Source organism: Syngnathus scovelli, chromosome 9 (assembly GCF_024217435.2).
Source record: "Syngnathus scovelli strain Florida chromosome 9, RoL_Ssco_1.2, whole genome shotgun sequence".
Classification (NCBI taxonomy): Eukaryota; Metazoa; Chordata; class Actinopteri; order Syngnathiformes; family Syngnathidae; genus Syngnathus; species Syngnathus scovelli.
Window position 1 is genome coordinate 9,850,874 of NC_090855.1, and position 17,782 is coordinate 9,868,655.

Consider the following 17,782-nt stretch of genomic DNA (forward strand, 5'->3'; position numbering starts at 1 on the left):
AACAACTGTGAATGAAGCCTTTGTGCATGGTTCAAGTCATAAACAAGTGAGAAAGTTCATCGTTACGCTAGTAGTGGGGCACCTCACTAAAACGCTCCACTGACAGAAAATGAAAAGCAGTAATTCCTCTTGTGAAGTGAAGTCTGACTTGTCAGAGTAAAGCACTTCCTATCCCTTTGTTCACATCTCAAAGGGAATTAAAGGGGAGAGAGTTAGATATGGCTGTTAATAAGACCACCATCTGGCGAGTTCAATGTCGGTATGAATAAAACCATGACAATTCAAGTAAAAATGAACATGAAAAACATCAAGATGTGTTTGGAATCTTTGACCTAATAATGAGTTTAAAGCACTATGATCAAAATATGTATGATAAAGAACAATAAATCAGCAAAGCTCATAACTCAAACCTCAGTTTACAAAAGAAAGTGCATACCTTTTCAGATATTTGGTTCTATACAGTCAACAAACAGAAAGCAGAGTGTTGGCTTGAGAGCTGCAGGGTAATGGTGGGTGCATGGAGATCAATGGGCTAATAAAACAAATCGATGGAATGAAACCACGGGAAAAAAAGTGAAGTCATTAATTTGCAGAGACAGGATGATCCCACCAACCACACGCATTGATTAGAAATGAGGTCTTTGGAGAACCTTCGGGGGGTATCATATTAGTGGAAGGACACAATGGATGAGGTGGGCGGGGGAAGGGGCTTTGTGCTGTACCAATGCGGGAAAATGGGTTAACTGCTGGATCAATGGTATCTCCATAACTCCAGAGGAGCTTGGTGATGTGTTTACTCTCCGATGCACTGTCAACACAATATAATGCAGGTGTGATTTTTTTTTTCCACCTCTCTGCTTATTTGCACACTCAAATCAATCTTTTCAAGCAAAGTGTACTCAAGCATGATTATGATATTGAATACATCATCGAGTACAAAAAGGTCTACAAATAAGGTCAGAGGTGAGGGCTAACATTCCATTTTTATCAATATATTTTTATTAATGATGATTTCTAATCAATATTATTGGGTTATATACACAGAGACTTGTTACTGAATGTTGGCCTGTGTGGGTTGAACTTCAGTACATACACTGAAATAATACACTCAAATCTACCACCAATTACATAAACCTTAACCCCGTGTTTGACCAACAAGTTAAAATTCAGATTACAGTCATTCTGTTTGAACCAAGTCGTCCTTTTTTACATGACTAAACTGGATAGCAACTGTTCTTATTTAACACCTCAAAACAGAGAAGCTGGACATCCCCCAAGTGTCTGATGGGTCAGAGTTCTTGTAATTTGCAGACACAGCATAGCTTTTCTCCAGCCATTTGTGAGAAAGAGAGAGAAGAAAAGAAGGTGATGGGAGATTGACGACTTAAATACTTCATCAATCAATGCTGCAGCCGATGTGTTGTTTGGTGATTGGTGGAGAATTCAGGCAATCCATCTTTCCTACCAGCAACTGGCATTCTGGATTCCCCTCATGTTCTCAATGTATTGCTTTTATTTTTTATTTCCAGGGTTAACCTGCGCTCCAGAAAGTGTGTGTGAGTGTGAGAGCAAGAAAGAGAGAGAGTGTTGAGTGTCTTATTGTGGTGCAGGTAGCCCAAGCCCTTCACCTGTTATTAGAGTCTATTAGACATGTTTGCTGCAGTACGTATGCTACATTCTATATCAGTAAAAAGGCCACTTCATTTTAAGGGTAACCATTTACCGTGCCATTTCTCTAAAAGAAAAAAAATACATTATCAAAAATAATTACCAAGCATACTCAAAAAGATTTACCTTGATGTTATGAGAAATAAGATATGATAATATTACTACTACAACTGCTACACTATGTTTGTAGCCACAGGCAACATGGAGGAAAGGTGTTTATAGTGTCTTGCCTAAGGACACCACAAAACAGGATTCAGGGATCAAACAGTGGATCCTCCGGTTACCCGACAACCTCCTCTACCGAAGAGTCAGCCACCCCAAGATGGCAAAGGCATGTGATTTTTTTCTTAGAATACTGTATAATCACAGTGCATTCAAATTACGTTGCAGTATGTTTAATCGACATATCCCAGATAAAAAAGTTTACGCTACATTGGCATTTCCAGACCTCCGTCGTTTTGCCAGTTAATCGTACTAGTATGTTCAGAAAATTAATACAATGAAAAGGTAAATGTTTCCATCCATCCATCCATCCATCCATCCATCCATCCATCCATCCATCCATCCATCCATCCATCCATCCATCCATCCATCCATCCATCCATCCATCCATCCATCCATCCATCCATCCATCCATCCATCCATCCATCCATCCATCCATCCATCCATCCCTTTTCTGAACCACTTTATCCTTACAAAGGTTGTGGCGTGCTGGAGCTTATCCCAGCTGACGGGCAGGAGGCAGGGGACACTCTGAACTGGTTGCCAGCCAATCACAGGGCACACATTGACAACCATTCACACTCACTCACACATACATACAATTTGGAGTAGTTAATCGGCCTAACACGCATGTTTTTGGAACGAAGGAGAAAACCGGCATACCCAGAGGAAACCCACGCTGGCACAAGGAGAACATACAAACTCCACACAGGAATTGAACCCTGCTCCTCTGAACTGTGAGGCGGAAGTTCTAACCAGTGCATCACCATTCAAAGGTAACACACTTATAGAATCCTATGAGACCAGGGATGTATGTGTGAGTGTTTATATGTGGTGGATATGTATAAGTGCTGTATGTTCAGTACATATTGTTCTGCAATCTCAAACTTATTTTTAGGGTTAGCGTTGATGATGCCTTCTAATTTTCCGGAAGCTTGTTCTATTGTTGCATGCAATTTAAGATGTGTAGAAAGGTGCATGCAGATGATGTCAAATTTGTAAAATTATATTCGAGAACAATTGAGTATAGTGTATAAACAATTCAGCCTGATTTCTGACGTAACATTTCTGTATGCACACTGAACACATCCCCATTTTTTTTCTCGATCTCAACATGCCGAAATCAGTAAGGTTATAGTGATGCTGAAGCCCCCGGGTTTTGTTTAATTAAAATACATCCTTTTTGAGCTCCCCTTGGAGTCCAGTGATAGAATAACTCTGGGGTTAGCTGTATTTAGCTCCTTGAGGAGTTGGCCAATGTTGTGTTAGGCAGCCACTCACAGCTAAATCAACAAATCGCCGCAAAGAGGGAAGGAGAGAAAGAAACAGTGAGGGAGTATTATTCGGAAGAGGGGAAAAAAGGTCTGTTTGAGGTGGAGAGGGGAGGGTGGATCCCACATTGTGTAAATCGTCAGCTTTTCACTCTGGGCGGCATTTTCATGCTAAGCTCTGAGCTTGAACTGAAATCCTCTCACTTATCCTCAAATCCAAGATGAAATACTATCAGATGTACTTTGATACGGGGAATTTGTTGAAAGACTAACAGTCCAGGAATGAGAGGTGAATGAGGGAGTGTCTGATGGAGGAGCAGCTAGGTGGGCAGGATGTATGAAAATTATTTGTTCACACAATAAATGATTGTTTATTTGATGCAGTAATGAAAAAAAAACACCTGCTGTAGCTTATAGTGAGTTTTAACCTGTTTAAGTTTGGATTTCTGTGAATTGCTGAGTTAATATTTAGCTACTTAACCATTGTTTTTGAGAAGTGCTTCACAGCTGTGTTGCACGGAGCCAATAAACTGTCGTGTGATTTCATCCCGGTGCGACTGGACCACACTTCACTTTCTTCTACATGTCTACGGTATTATGTGAAGCCAAGCTATCAACAGGAGGACAATGCCCTTTTTTGGGGGTACGAATAACAAAACCAATATCAACAAAACCCTCAGTGTGCTTAAGAATTTATAATATGCCATATGCACCTGCAGGCCTAAAAAGAAATAGTGCAACAGGTTTCATGGACTGATGAAAGAAATATTGGTGATTTGGCATCACCGCTACATGCTTGTATCAATCTTCACAATTTGTCTTTACTTCACTCAATAGATTATGCCATTTTCCAATGCGGCATGTGTTCTTGGAAATAAAAGCTATAGTGAGGATTTTGAACTATACTCATTTTTAAAAATATGGATATTATTTTGCACACAACTGTCTGTTATGAAGGTGCGGGGCAGGAATATTTGAAGAGTGTATAGTCCCCTGATATCTAAATGGCTCAAAGGCATAGGCAGGAAATGGAGTTGTGGCATTTTGTTTTGCATCAGTGCTTCTCTTTATTAGACGAGGAGAGGAGTCGGCATGGAATAATAATTGGGAAATTGTAAGCTTGCTTTCATTATAATTAGCGAGATCACAGGAAGCAATAATCCAATTATTCTACTTAAAAGCAACTTTCCTCATCCCTGTGCAGTGTCTTACCGGATGAATGCATTTACCCCACGTGGCTCTACCGGTAAAATTGCAAAGTCTCACATGTAAACAACAACATGCATCAATGTGCTCAGACAGCTGAACATACACTGACATATGACCAGCATTTATCCCCACCAGACGCACACATAAACATATACTTGCACATACCTCAACAACATACAAATAATTGAGTAAGATTTGCTGGTACATTAAGTTTAATGTGTTTGACATTCGGCAGGAGGAAATGCTAGGCAAATGGTGGAGTCGCTGGGCCAAGTCTTCCCTCAATCAGGGCACTGCAGGGCTTCATTTTACAACCCAGATGCAAACGGAGACCCTGTCAAAGCTAATTAGTGCTGTTGCAAATGGATGCAGGTCATGGTTTTCAGCGGATTGGTCCACAGAGAGGTCACTGGGGGTCAAACCTGCACTATGGAATGATATAAACAATCATCTATAGACTACAGACTAATCAATCCCTTTTAACACTATACACTTCCTGGTTGGCTGCTCTCAGAGGTTAGGGGTCAACATACAAAAAAGACAACCGAGCAAGTGGGTTTAAATTAGGAAAGCATATGGTTACCTTTTTTTCCCTTTGACAGACTTAGCAGTTTGGTGATAATGGTGGATTTAATTACTAGTTCGTTTATTGAAATGTGTATTATTTATTTTAATGAATTTATTCGGTATAGATTTTGTACCAATATAATGTATTTTTTTTCTATAACTTTTTAATTCACATAGTTGATACATTTATCATATAGATTTTATTTTCTCTTTGCAATGTGAATGAATACATAATCATAATCAACGTAACAATCAGCGTACAATCTTACAATCAATATGAAGCTGTGCAATAAAATGAGCAGTGAGAAATGGACAGAGTGACTGAGGGTAAATGAGGGGAGGGTGGAAGAAGCTGGAAACCAATACAAGAGTCACTAGAGCCTTTTCTCATTATCATTTACCCATCTTTTACGGCCCACCAGTAAGAGATGACGTTCCCATGACCCCACACAATACACAAGCATATTATTCAATCCTGGCCTGATGAAATTCCTGCAAATAAAACCTTTGTGCTGGGCAACAGCTAATTATTTGACAGATTGGTCCCTTTCAAGCTCAGGTTACAGTGTGAAGTAGCCCTGTTTTAAGCCCCTCCCACATAAACCAGGACTCGCCTTCTCTCCCTCCTCAGCCACTATTGAGAAAATCCCAGAGGGCCTCATTCTTTTCAGGAGATTATGTATTTCAGCCCCCTTCTTTTCCCAACCATCTATCCATCCAAAATCAGGGACCGTGGAGTGTGTGCGTGCATGTGGGGAGGGGGGGGGGGGGGGGGGGGGGGGGGGGGGGGGGGGTCTGTGTGTCAGCAACAGCAGCTATTTCATGGTTGTTTTTAAGTAGATATTTAATCTTCCCACAAAATTAAAGCAGTAAAAAGGTAAGCGAAATTTCAAAACAAGAACATCTACCTACAGCTGAGATAGAATGTATTTTTGAGAAAAAAAAACTTTTCCTCCAGAGGCCTGAAGTTTTTGTGCTAATAATTGGTATTTTATCTGAAACTTTGTATAAATCCATACCTTGATTAAGGTCCTTGTTCCAGCTGACGGCACAAGGCATGAGGTTGTCACCACCATGTGTCACTGTAGGTACGGTATGCTGTTCTTTTGGTAACACACAATGATGTGGTTACGCCAAAGCTTTTTTTCATTGTATTGTATTGCTTTTCTAAAACTTATATTCCCTGCTCCCTATTTATTGTTGCCACCAAAATGTGCACTGGGGTCTTCTTCGTGCTTGGCTGAGATGGCTGACTACTATGTTCACCTGGCATGAACCCAAGTGAGCAGAGCCTGGAGTATTCACTGCTCTACCTGGGTGAAGGTCAAAGAGTCCAGCTCTTGGCTGCTTCATTCCCCAATGAGCAAACATATGGTAATAGAGCACCTTGAACACAGAACTTCTTTTCATGTGATGTCAGGAAAAAGACACAAAGAAGTCGATGAGAGGAAGTTCGGATCTTTGCCAAACAACAATGGTCCGCAAGGTTTACACAAATATAATGAAACCTGTGTAATCCAGTTGGCCTTACTTCCTTTGACAGTCTTGTTTCTCTTTTAATAAATGTGGTACAATGTTATCATTCAGTTTTTTTTAAACAACCAAACGCATCTAATCGCTTCCATGTTTCCTCAGTGCTAAGCTCATTAGTGTGTGACCTACAGGCATGAAGAAAAAAACCGAGACAAGTGATACACAAGAAAATATCTTTGGTTAATGGATACTTGCTGTTTTAAGAGAGTAAAAATAAACAGGTCTGCGGCTTTAGTAATGAATATGCGGTAAACATTGGCTCAGACAAAGTGTGTTTTACGAGTGTCTGCCGAATAATTCATGTGCATGCATTGCGTGCAATCTATGAGACATACCGTGTGTATTGTGGGTGAAATGATGACTTGTTGTGGACCTTGTGACGCGGAAATGTCTCTCGTGGCAGAGTCTCTCGTCCAGGTGGTAACTGGAAGGCCGACTTCATTAGCCTTAAAGAGGAAACAAAGGAAGATGCATTGAGAAAAAGTGTCATTGCTCATCTGCAAGGCCACCACCTGACACATTAGGAATCTGTATGCTCAATTAACCACTGGCAGGCTCATTTTTCCTCTGGCTCACTTGCTGGGGATCAGACAGAGAAGGCCAGCACAATCGCACCAAATTAAAATGAGATTACTACAGGGAATGTTTATGTATCTATTTTGGATGTCTGCATATCTGTGTGCATGTGTGTGTGTGTTTAAAGTATTACATGTTAAGTTATAATACAGTTAGTTATAATTATTTCAAAATTATTATTGTTGGATGCAAACAAATGATTCTTATCTTCCTTTGAACCTCTGTGAAAATGACAAAATGTGTAGCGTGTGTGACCGTTTCCGCGCAAACTTTGATTAACGAGGTGAGGCAGACACACAAGGACCCTGGTTTAGGAGGCCTCCATCCAACACTTCACCACACTTGATAGGACTAACTTTTTTTTTTATTGGTGCGCCCAGTCCTTGCCCCACTCTCCCCACCTCTCCCTCTACCCCCACCTACCCTATTCCTCTTTCTTTTGTGATTTACCCAAGAGATGAAAAATGGAGTGCAGCTGGCCCAGCACTTCCTTCCTCTTGTCAGGGTCAGCAGTTCACTATGCTGATAGAGACCCACACACACCTCCATTAATGAGCGCTCCCTTGCACTCACACAGGTCGCTTTGCTGCATCACTAGACAACCATCACATTTGTCTTGTAGTTCTACTAGTGTTTAGACTCGAACTGTGTGCTGGTGGTATTTTCATATCATATCTCAGTTTGAACAGAAAGATTTGAGTTTGCCTGGATTCTCTTTGGTAATTTGCATTACCCTTGCAGTCCAAAAACAAAACACCCCATCAAGGGTGTATCTCACCTCTTCTGGTCTTGCTTACGCTCAACAATATAGAATATTCTATACTACGAGCGTGCGTGCGTGTGTGTGTGTGTGTGTGTGTGGGGGGGGGGGCTATCCTTGCCAGATTCTATTTCTTGTACAAAGTGAAATATTTTGCAAGTTATGTGAAACAATGTCCATTGATTGAATCAATACAATAAGATGTCACATGCAGCACTACTAAACTGACTTGATCCGCAACAAAAGCAATATATTATAAAAAGACACGAATTATAATGCTGAGCAAGCCTTGTTGAGCTGCTAATTACCACAATTATGAGGCTCAGTGTATTCGTGTTTGTCTCTGCATGAATGTCTATACAGGTGTTTTTGTGTGTATTGGTCTGTCCCGATGAAGAGGAGGATGACCTGTCTATCCTGAGGAAGAAGAAATGTAGGGGGTAAGAGAACGAAGAGGAAGGTGGCGGTGTGGGTGGAGCAGTTGCATGGGTAAAGGTGGGGGTATGCTGTGTCTCCCTCCTGGAGACGAGCCCTGACCTTCTCATTTCATCCTCATTAGTATCTCATGTCAACAGAGCAGCCACTCCTTAATCATCTGCTATCATCTAAGGCCTACACACACAAACACTTCACCCACACTAACAGAATGACACAAACTTACATGAAACATTGATTTTACAGAAAGACAGCATCACTTTTGATGTAATACTCTACACATATACATAATCAAATATTCACATCTGATTCTGTTAACCAAATGACAAATCCTCGATGGTAGGCTCGTCCATCTGTGTCACCCTCAGTGCCACAGTGGCCCCAACAGGGTCGAGTGTAGCAGGGACTCTGGGTGCCAGTACAAATGAGCTCCATTTATTTTCACACTTTGGCATATGGTGGCCCATTGTCCTCAGCCACAAAAGCAGAAGTGATGCAATTTGTTGGTGTGTCCTGTCATTTCAAAATAATCCCCATCCCACTGAGGTCCTGGCTGGCAAATGACAAGCAAGGGCAGCATGCTATTTCACTGAAAGCATCATACATATGCGCAACTATGTAGCTGATCACACCCACTTGCTGTAGTTATCTGCAGCCATGTGTGCAAATATTTTGGAAGTAGTCTATACCAACAGAATAAGTAAAGTAAATCTTGAAGAGTATCATGACTGTGTCAATCCGTGTTGTTTTCTTTGCAATGTTGACCACAATATTTCCTTATTTACAGAATGATCATCTGATGTGAATTTGGCTACAGTAGATGGTAGCTTCTTTAGAAGTTGTAATCACCATTATTTTTGAAAAACCCGGTATAACATAACGGTTTGTATGATGTTATACCTGTGCATGATTGGCTGATAAATTGTTTACTCTTATGAGAGGGCATGGCAAATTATTCATTAAATTATAATTTCCGTACTCGGATAAAATGGTGTGACCTGTGCTGTGTACAACGACAATAAAGGTGATTCCGATTCTGACCTCACAGGGACTGCTGTTTTTTTTTTTTACATGGTACTTGCTGTTGGATCTGCTGTTGGCCAGTGTATAGCAAAGATCACAGAGATTAAATTAATCATGGCGATTTGATTTTGTTTATTTCGGCAAGTGCAACACACTTATTACAACTTCATTTCACATCTTGTTTGACATGACTTGTTGAAAAACATTGAAGCGATTCTGCTTATCCAGTCCCGTCTCAATTACAACCGAGGTTCCACTACCATACTACTTCTAATACTAATATCATCATGAAAAGAGAGCAACAAAAGAAAACAGACATTTGACCAGGTTAACATATGATTTGAATACAGCAATAAAAAATAAACTGGCAGTTTGAATATGATTTGAATACAGCAATGATTTGAATACAGCAATAACAAATAAACTAGAAGTTTGAATATGAGCTCAGTTTTCAGCTGATTTTTTTCTTCCAAAGCATCAGCCGTTCCCTAATCCTTTTTTTGCTGCCATCGGTCAAAAATCTTTAAAAAAATCTTTCTTCTACACCTCCCTCGTACGAGTAAAGCTATTTCATGTTAAGTAATTTATATTTTGCATGTCTGCGTGTCTGTATGCCGTTATCTCTCAGTTTGCAGCAATAATAAAACGGTTCCTACTCTCTCAGCTGCCTGAACTAAACGTGAAGTTATTAAAGAGTTAGTTTAACATTTGTGGCTGCATTTCAGTTACAGCCTTTTAGTGCGCCAATATTTGAAAATAAATAATATGATGCTCTATTTACAATCCAATTGTATTTTAATTTGTTTCTACCAAAAGAGTTGGTGAACCATTCGACTTCAGCCAGTATCTGGTGGTTAAAAATGACACTAAGGGCGATTACAAATTTGGGCTACAAGTCCAGACTCTGATGAAGGCGGAAGAAACCGCCGAAACATGTCAGGTGAATAACCTAAAACAATTTGTTTGATATAAAAGAAACCAGTGAAGTGATACAAGTCCAGGTTTTATCTTCTCAGATGTTATATCTGCTCAGACTGACATAGCCCTTCAATATTTGGAAAAGTGAAACCAGGGCTCTGGTAACACCCACTTTACCATTAGCCATCCATGTAAACATTTTATACACAGGCGATTTGATTCAGGGTCATAGCAAAGGCTGAAGCATATCTTATATGATTCGAAAGGGGCACTACTCGTTGGAAAACTGTAAGTGGGCATTCGGTGTGAATTGATTCCATTCCAGCTGCACAAACATCTAAGAAGCCATTATTATTCTGATTACAACAACAGAAAGGACGCTGAATGCAAACAAACCTATGTCATCATTTTTGGAAGTTCTTAAATCCACTGCGAAGACAAAAGAGAACGAAAACCTCTGATCTATGAGTGAGAGTGAACTGAGCAGCTGACCCACATTTAGTTCCTGGTTTCACTAGTGTCTGGCAGCAGAGGGGAAGGAGTCATGTTCGTACTTCCTAAAAAAGTTTTTACATGATGTGTGCAATATAAGTATGGAGCAGGAAGATAGAGGTGTCTAGACGTGATTGCGTTGAGGCTAGACAGAGGAACATCTGACAAAGCCATGCACAAAATATTGCTTTATAGTGTAGTCAGGCACTTGGATGGCCTCGGTTGAACAACAATGAACCCATGTCACTCATGAGTGCGTGCACGTGGGCCTGAGTAAAATCATTTCATGGTGCGGTGTCACTCAATAACCGCTTTGTCAGCTGGAGGTTTGATTTCCCTTGTTTGCACAGCATGTACAGTAACTACCGTAATTTCCGGACTATAAGCCGCGACTTTTTTCCAAAATTTTGAACCCTGCGGCTTATAGTCAGGTGCGGCTTATATACGTTTTTTTTTTTTTCGTGATTTTTGTGATGACTTGATCACTTTTATACACTCGCAAAAAGGCTGTGGACCACTGTTGTGCGGTATCTTGAAGAACAAAACGACAACAAAAATACTATTTTGAAACACTACTATGGCTGCTGCTTATTCTGGCTGTGTTGCTTGTGACTATTATGAGCTTTAGTAGGAATACACGCTAGGTGACCTGCGTCAAAGGGCTCTAAACCCTTTTTCATACTCTGCCATGTGACTCAGAGATTACACAAAGCAGTGGCGCTGTTTAGACCATCTGCATTGTATTAAAACCCAATCAATCAGCATTTAAATTCAATTCTTCTGGCATTGTGTTCACCAAAAACAAGTTGTAATGAATGTGAACTTTTAATGCATTTTATTCAGAAGGTTACTTTGAACCCTGAGGCTTAAATGGCGGCGCGGCATATTTATGGTTTTTTACGGCTTTCTGTGTACTGTCTTTCTTTGTAAAAAACTCATGTGCACGTGCGGCTTATAGTCCGGTGCGGCTTATGTAAGAAAAAAACTAAAATATTCTTGAATTTTAGCTGGTGCGGCTTATAGTCCGGTGCGGCTTATAGTCCGGAAATTACGGTACAACTCACACTCACTCATGCGGCACATGTAACAAAAATACAGAGGACGATTTCCGTGAAGTAATCTACAGAGAGGAGCAATGACAGAAAGGCCGTCTGAAGGTGTTACAATGATTGAAGACAGGTAAAAGATATAAACAGTAAAATGTGTTTTACTAAAATGGCTGTAAGAGCAAAATTATAATTCACTCTATTCAGTCCTGGACGTACTACCCTCCCTTCTTCAACCATGCTACAGTGGCCAAGGTCTCTCTACGACCCTATACTTAACCCCATTTTACCCTCCAACCCGCCTACCTCCACCCACCAACCTGTCAGGGACCCGCTTCCCATGTCCATCACAGGGTGATGGATGAGGTGGAAGGTCGTCACCCCACTCTCCAGAGTTCACTGATCTCATCAGCCATGTAGACACCTCAAAATAATAGTGAGGAACATGGTTAAAATCATACATTCAGAGAAGGATGCACTTGCGTTTTTAGAAATGTTAAGTTTAAAGGCCGTGACCCTCGTGAGAATAAGTGAATAGGAGAATGGATGGATGAAAGTCTAAAGAATTGCCAGTTTTTCTAGTACACAATGAAAGGTATACATTTTACAATCCAGCATATCTCACAGCAAGTGTTTCTTAGCACAATACTGTTCCGTGTAGATACATGTGAATTGCACTTCTAAAGTAAGACTGTGCAAGGGTAACCATGCTATAAGGTGACATTAAGTTCATGACAGCATGGTTCGTTCCTTCCACTTGCTGGAAATCTTGAAATGGTTTTGTGGAAGTGGTTTTGATCCAGAATTGGGTTAAATCTAGCTTACAGTCACACATAAAATATCATGAGGTGTCTCACCTTTGACTGACCTCAAATTACTACATAATGCCCATGGCAGTGTTGAAAAACAGATTTTGCTGGTTTGCCCTAGAAAACAATATGTGTTTCGATTACAATGAATGTGATAGAAGGCAAACTGTGCGTATGTCTCTTTGTTCTGTCAGCTAAACAGAGAGATTGATATACCATAAATACACATAAAGAATAAACAACAGTGTCAAGCCCCACCACTGACAGGGGCATAGATCAATGTTATTTGCCACTTTTACAAAAATACCTAATTCTCCTTTTTTAATCAAGCATCTCCTTGTACTAGCCCCTCTGCTGATTTATGAAGCCCCTTGTCTTTATGAGTACCCGTTTCATTTTCTTGTACCCGCAGTGACACCTAAAGTGATAGGAGTTTTATGCTTTTGATAACAATATGAGTTTCACTTTGACTCAGAATTCATGACCCTGTCAAGAGACAATAAATAACGCAAGTGCATCGCAAACCTCCACTCGACTCTGTGACACGACATCTACCGAATGGGATTTACCTTGGGTTGGGAACAGGGAGGAAAAAAAATATAAATCTCAAAAAGAGCAAAGAAAAATGGCACAACATAGGACATACTATCAGAAGAGTTGGATCACAGTAAAAGGTCAAGTCAGAAAGTGCAAAATGTTTTCTGGTCTGGATTCATAGTAATTGGTGTGCTGTCATACGAGCATTTGATAATGTCACGAGCATAAACACCTTGCTGTGACACTTGTCTTCAGCTATCAGCTCTCTACACTGAGGAATCGCACGTTCATGTCACAGACCCTCAAGTTAAAAATCATTACAGACCAGACATTTGCCATTTTTGTAGGTTTTGATATTTGTGAGGTGTACATTACCCATGGGATAAAGTTTCACGTGCCAACAGTCCTAATCCGAAAGGCAAATGCAAGAGCACCCACAAGTGAACAAGTTACTGTAAAGGCTTTTAATCAGATTCTAACCCACACTGACCCCATAAAGCGCCCCTTTACCCTATGGTCTTCTGAGAAGTTCTATTCCAGTTTCTCTCTGGCTGTCCAAAACGTGTGAGAAAGTAATACAACCAAACTTCTCATATACATATGAAAAATAATCTTCTGAATGGGAGCCAGCGGGCTTTGATAGATTTATATTGACACTTTGCACATTCCATTGACAAATGGGCCATTTACTGCATTGTTGCCAAAAACTCACTGGTTACCTCGGCAATGACATTAAATGGCTCTTTGGATGTGATGAAGTCAAACAAAGATGACGCACTGTACCAGACAACTATATCTACAAAAAGGGAGTAAAATGTCAAGCATTTCAAAAGGAAGCCATTGTAAACTGTGGTAACAGAGAGTATAGTGAATCCACGCCCATCTGCAAAGGTCTTTGTTCAAGCCCCTCCTGGTTTTCCTGAATGTTGCAGGCCTGAGTGAAAGGAAAATGAGAGACGTGGGTTTTGTATATCACCACTTGAACCCTGTATGCTGCGTGTTTTGCACAGGGGCCCCAGAAAGGCTCAAAGAAATGAATAAAGGGGTCAGGATAAATATTCGGTCCTATAGGAGTGGCAACTGGCACAGGCTTTTGGCATTGACACAATGCATTGTGGGATGGCAGTGCCCAGAACCCTCCTGGAAGAAACAAATGGTGTTTGTGGCAGAATAAGTATGTTGATGTAGCCACAGAGGAAAATTTGATCTGAAGCTCAGGGGAAAATTGAGACAGCTTTTCTTGCAGGCGTTGAGATGGTTTAGAGTTCTCAAATTATCTGAACATTTTTGAAATGGGAAAGCGGTACTAAAGACTAATAATGTTCACCAATCCATCCATCCTCTCATCCATTTTTCATTCTGCTATTCCTTCCCAGGGTCACAGATGTGCTTGAGCCTATTCCATCTGACTTAGGGTGAGAGGCGGGGTGGACCCAAGACTGATGACCAGTCAATCACAGGGTGGACACAAACACGCGAACATTCACACCTACATCCCAATAGAAACATTATTGTCATACAAATAGAAGAAAAATGTTGTTTCAGTCAAGTACACTAAAAGGACAAGCATTTTCTCAGCATGCACATGGATAATTTTGACAACATTTTCATGTTGGGAATAAATAAAAAGGTTACAAAATTGTTTCTGTGGAGTCACAATCAAATATAAATGGTGTTAGAATGTGGGAGCAACCGGAGAACATGGTGAGAACCCACACATGCAGAGGGCAAACACTGCTTGACATGGAAACCTAATGAAAAACAAGCATTAAAAATATAAATGGTTTCACATGAGTGTTTAATGGCCCCTAATAGTTCTACTTGCTGGTTTGTGTTCCGTATTAAAATGCTAATAAAAATGTTGCTGTGCAATATTATACATAGGTTCTGTATACATACCAAGTCAGGAATTGTTCCGTAAGGTAATGGTCTCATCTGATTCCACGGAACTTGTCTTTGTCATGAAGTGATTGGACCAGGGTTTATTGAACGAACTCAAAGACAGACTATAGATGCTCGACTAGGGACGAGAATAACTGAACAGAAAGACAAAACGAGACGAGAACAGACAAGAAACTAGAGAAACAAAACGACCGGCGACACAAACAATCCGACAGGGACTGACACGCAGACAGGACTTAAATACAAGACGAGAGACAGGTAAAGGTGATCACACTGATTAGGGCACAGGAGGGGAGGGGCGAGCACACAGACATGCAAACCAAAACTATGACAACATTAAAACAAGGAAACGAACTGTGACTTTACATTGACCTCACAGCACTTTGGTCTTAAGTTCATTTGACAATTTGAGGTATTGCTTTTACACATAATATGCGACAAGGTCCAAATAGTTAGCGGGCTGTCTAAATGGCCAAACAGAAGAAAGTGACTACTATATAGTGCTCCATATATTGCGGGAACATATAGTGAATGAGGGGTTAGGGAATAAGGGTGGGCATTCTGACACAGCTAATACTGCTCCTTCTTTTCCTATTTTCTTTTGGCAGTTGGTAAATACTTTTGGTGCATTACCGCCACTTTCTGGCGTCACGATTAGGGAACAAGGATTTTGGGTACATCATTTCAAGTCAAACCTGATTATAAGTAGGAGGACCACCCAAAGTATGAAAAAAAGTGTGACAGTTTTGAGTCCCAAAATTCCAGTAAATAAAAACATTTACTACAAAATATTGATATATGTGTATAAAAAAAAGGTGTCCTTACCACGTATGCCTACCGAAATGAACAAAAGCCACACAAGATTCAGAAATGCACAATGGCATATCCATATTCTCTTGTGAGAGAAGGCAGCATATATTTAGAACATCACACAAGAGCGTGAGCTTCAAATCCCCAGGGTCATTTTCTGTTCTGCTCTTAATTGAGAGTGTTCTGGAAAAATCATTACTATATTAATGATTTAACACAAAGTAACTACCTGCATGTTCCAGGAGGAAAGGGAGATTTGCTTCGAATCAATACCCATATACGCTCATTATAAAGGAGGTAAAGTTATAGTAATTAGGCAGACACCAATAACTTTTTAACGATCTTTGTTTTTAATTGCATATTATCGGCTACACTGTGTGTATGTTTATACCCAAATATAAGATAATGTTGAAGGGAGCAGTAGATTAAAGACAGAGAAAAGTGCAAGGTTTTTACCTCAGCAAGTATGAAACCACTGATAGTTTACTTTGTGCAAAGAAGGCAAAGATTGTGGCCATCATTCTTTTTAGCACTTTTCTTGGCAGCCAACAGTGGCCCACTGCGGCCAGGAAATATTTTGAAACAGAACTTATCACTTCAAAAAGGAAAGTGAAGAGATGAAAACACTTCAGAAGATTTTAGCGAAAAGGTTGAAAAACTGTACTTCTGTTCTTCATATGGACAGTTGCTTTCGACTTGCAACGGCCTTCATGCTTTGAATACATAATTTATGAATTGAAAAACTATCCAAATGAAATTATAAGCACTTTTACAAAGCCCAACTGCTTGTGTGTTTTTAAGAAGGATTATATACAAAATACACATCCATTTCAAGAGGCATGAGCCAAAGATGCAACAATTATCAGTGCAGCAAAACTGGAGTTCCCTGATAAAGTCTCCAAATATTTTGGCCTTTTTATTTGATTAATGGCGCTCTAGCCCGCTCAGGAACAACAATTTCCGATGTAGATCGCCCATTCAAGAACTCCCAGGTTAGATAAACATTTTTAACTCTTCATGTAAAATTCCATTCAACAAAAAAAAATTATGAAATGAGCCCTGTATTCATGCTAATTGCCCCTCCACTGCATCAACAGTGTCAACTGTAAAAGAATGCCATCTGAAGGCAATTATGCATGTTTTGAGAGGCAATTATGATTGCTCTCACAGCAGCGGTTATGCCACCAGCAAGGGAGTCTTCAGAAATTTTCAATTTAATTACAATATGCTCTTTATTGGATTCAGCATGCCAAATACTTACCCCTCCCCACCTCCTACCCACAACGTCTGCTATCTCAGCATTCACAGAGGGAGCCATTAACACAGATAGGAGAATATTATGGCCTCTCTCAAGGGCCACAGTGGGAATGTGTGGAGCGTCCCAGCAGTACAAGGTAGATGGCATCCCCTCATCCTCTCTGCATGATCACAGCTGGCATCGTTGAGTCCGTGCAAAGGCAGGTTGGTTAGTACTTTTCCCAGCTTGGACTATGCCTGCATTGGGAAATAAACTCACCCAATTCCACAGCAGGACACAACTGAGACAAAACGTAGAAAGAGTTTCAACATTTTGATGTCCTCATATCTTTTGTTCATTTGCAGTTTCCCAACAAATTAATCACTTAAATGAATAAAATATGTTGTTTTTCTACTGTTTATTATTGTATATCATCAGCTACATAGCAAAATTGCCCAAATGTTTGTTGCTACTCCTCAAAAAAAAAAAAAAAAAAGTTAATCCGAAGCATTGCACTTCTATTAGTTTGCTGTGAAGACTCCTCTCTCCATCATGACAGGAAGCAGTTGACATATTGACATTTTCTGTCAAAATGAGTTAGACTGGCAATGGCCTTGAACACAACATATTGATCACCTGACACTTACAGAAATACAGAAATACCAGTGCTGTTATTTTGTTATTGATATTTTTATTACATTTGGTTTTGGTAATAATATGTGAGACAGCATGATTAATTTCCACAGCCAGCAAATACACAAATCATT

General features: G+C 40.2%; 2 long non-coding RNA genes across 2 annotated transcripts in view; one reads left to right on the forward strand and one right to left on the reverse strand.

The window, feature by feature from the left end:
• Positions 1–9,286, forward strand: part of LOC125975042 (uncharacterized) — a 43,145-nt gene extending 33,859 nt beyond the window's left edge. Inside the window, exons 6-7 of the long non-coding RNA XR_007483834.2 lie at positions 1,859–2,666; positions 8,170–9,286. This is a non-coding gene — a long non-coding RNA (uncharacterized lncRNA). The remainder of the gene's footprint in view (positions 1–1,858; positions 2,667–8,169) is intronic.
• LOC125975044 (uncharacterized) overlaps positions 1–15,047 on the reverse strand; it is a 37,669-nt gene extending 22,622 nt beyond the window's left edge. Inside the window, exons 1-2 of the long non-coding RNA XR_007483841.1 lie at positions 14,966–15,047; positions 6,806–6,916 (exon numbers count right to left, since the gene is read on the reverse strand). This is a non-coding gene — a long non-coding RNA (uncharacterized lncRNA). The remainder of the gene's footprint in view (positions 1–6,805; positions 6,917–14,965) is intronic.
• Positions 15,048–17,782: the final 2,735 nt, after the last annotated feature.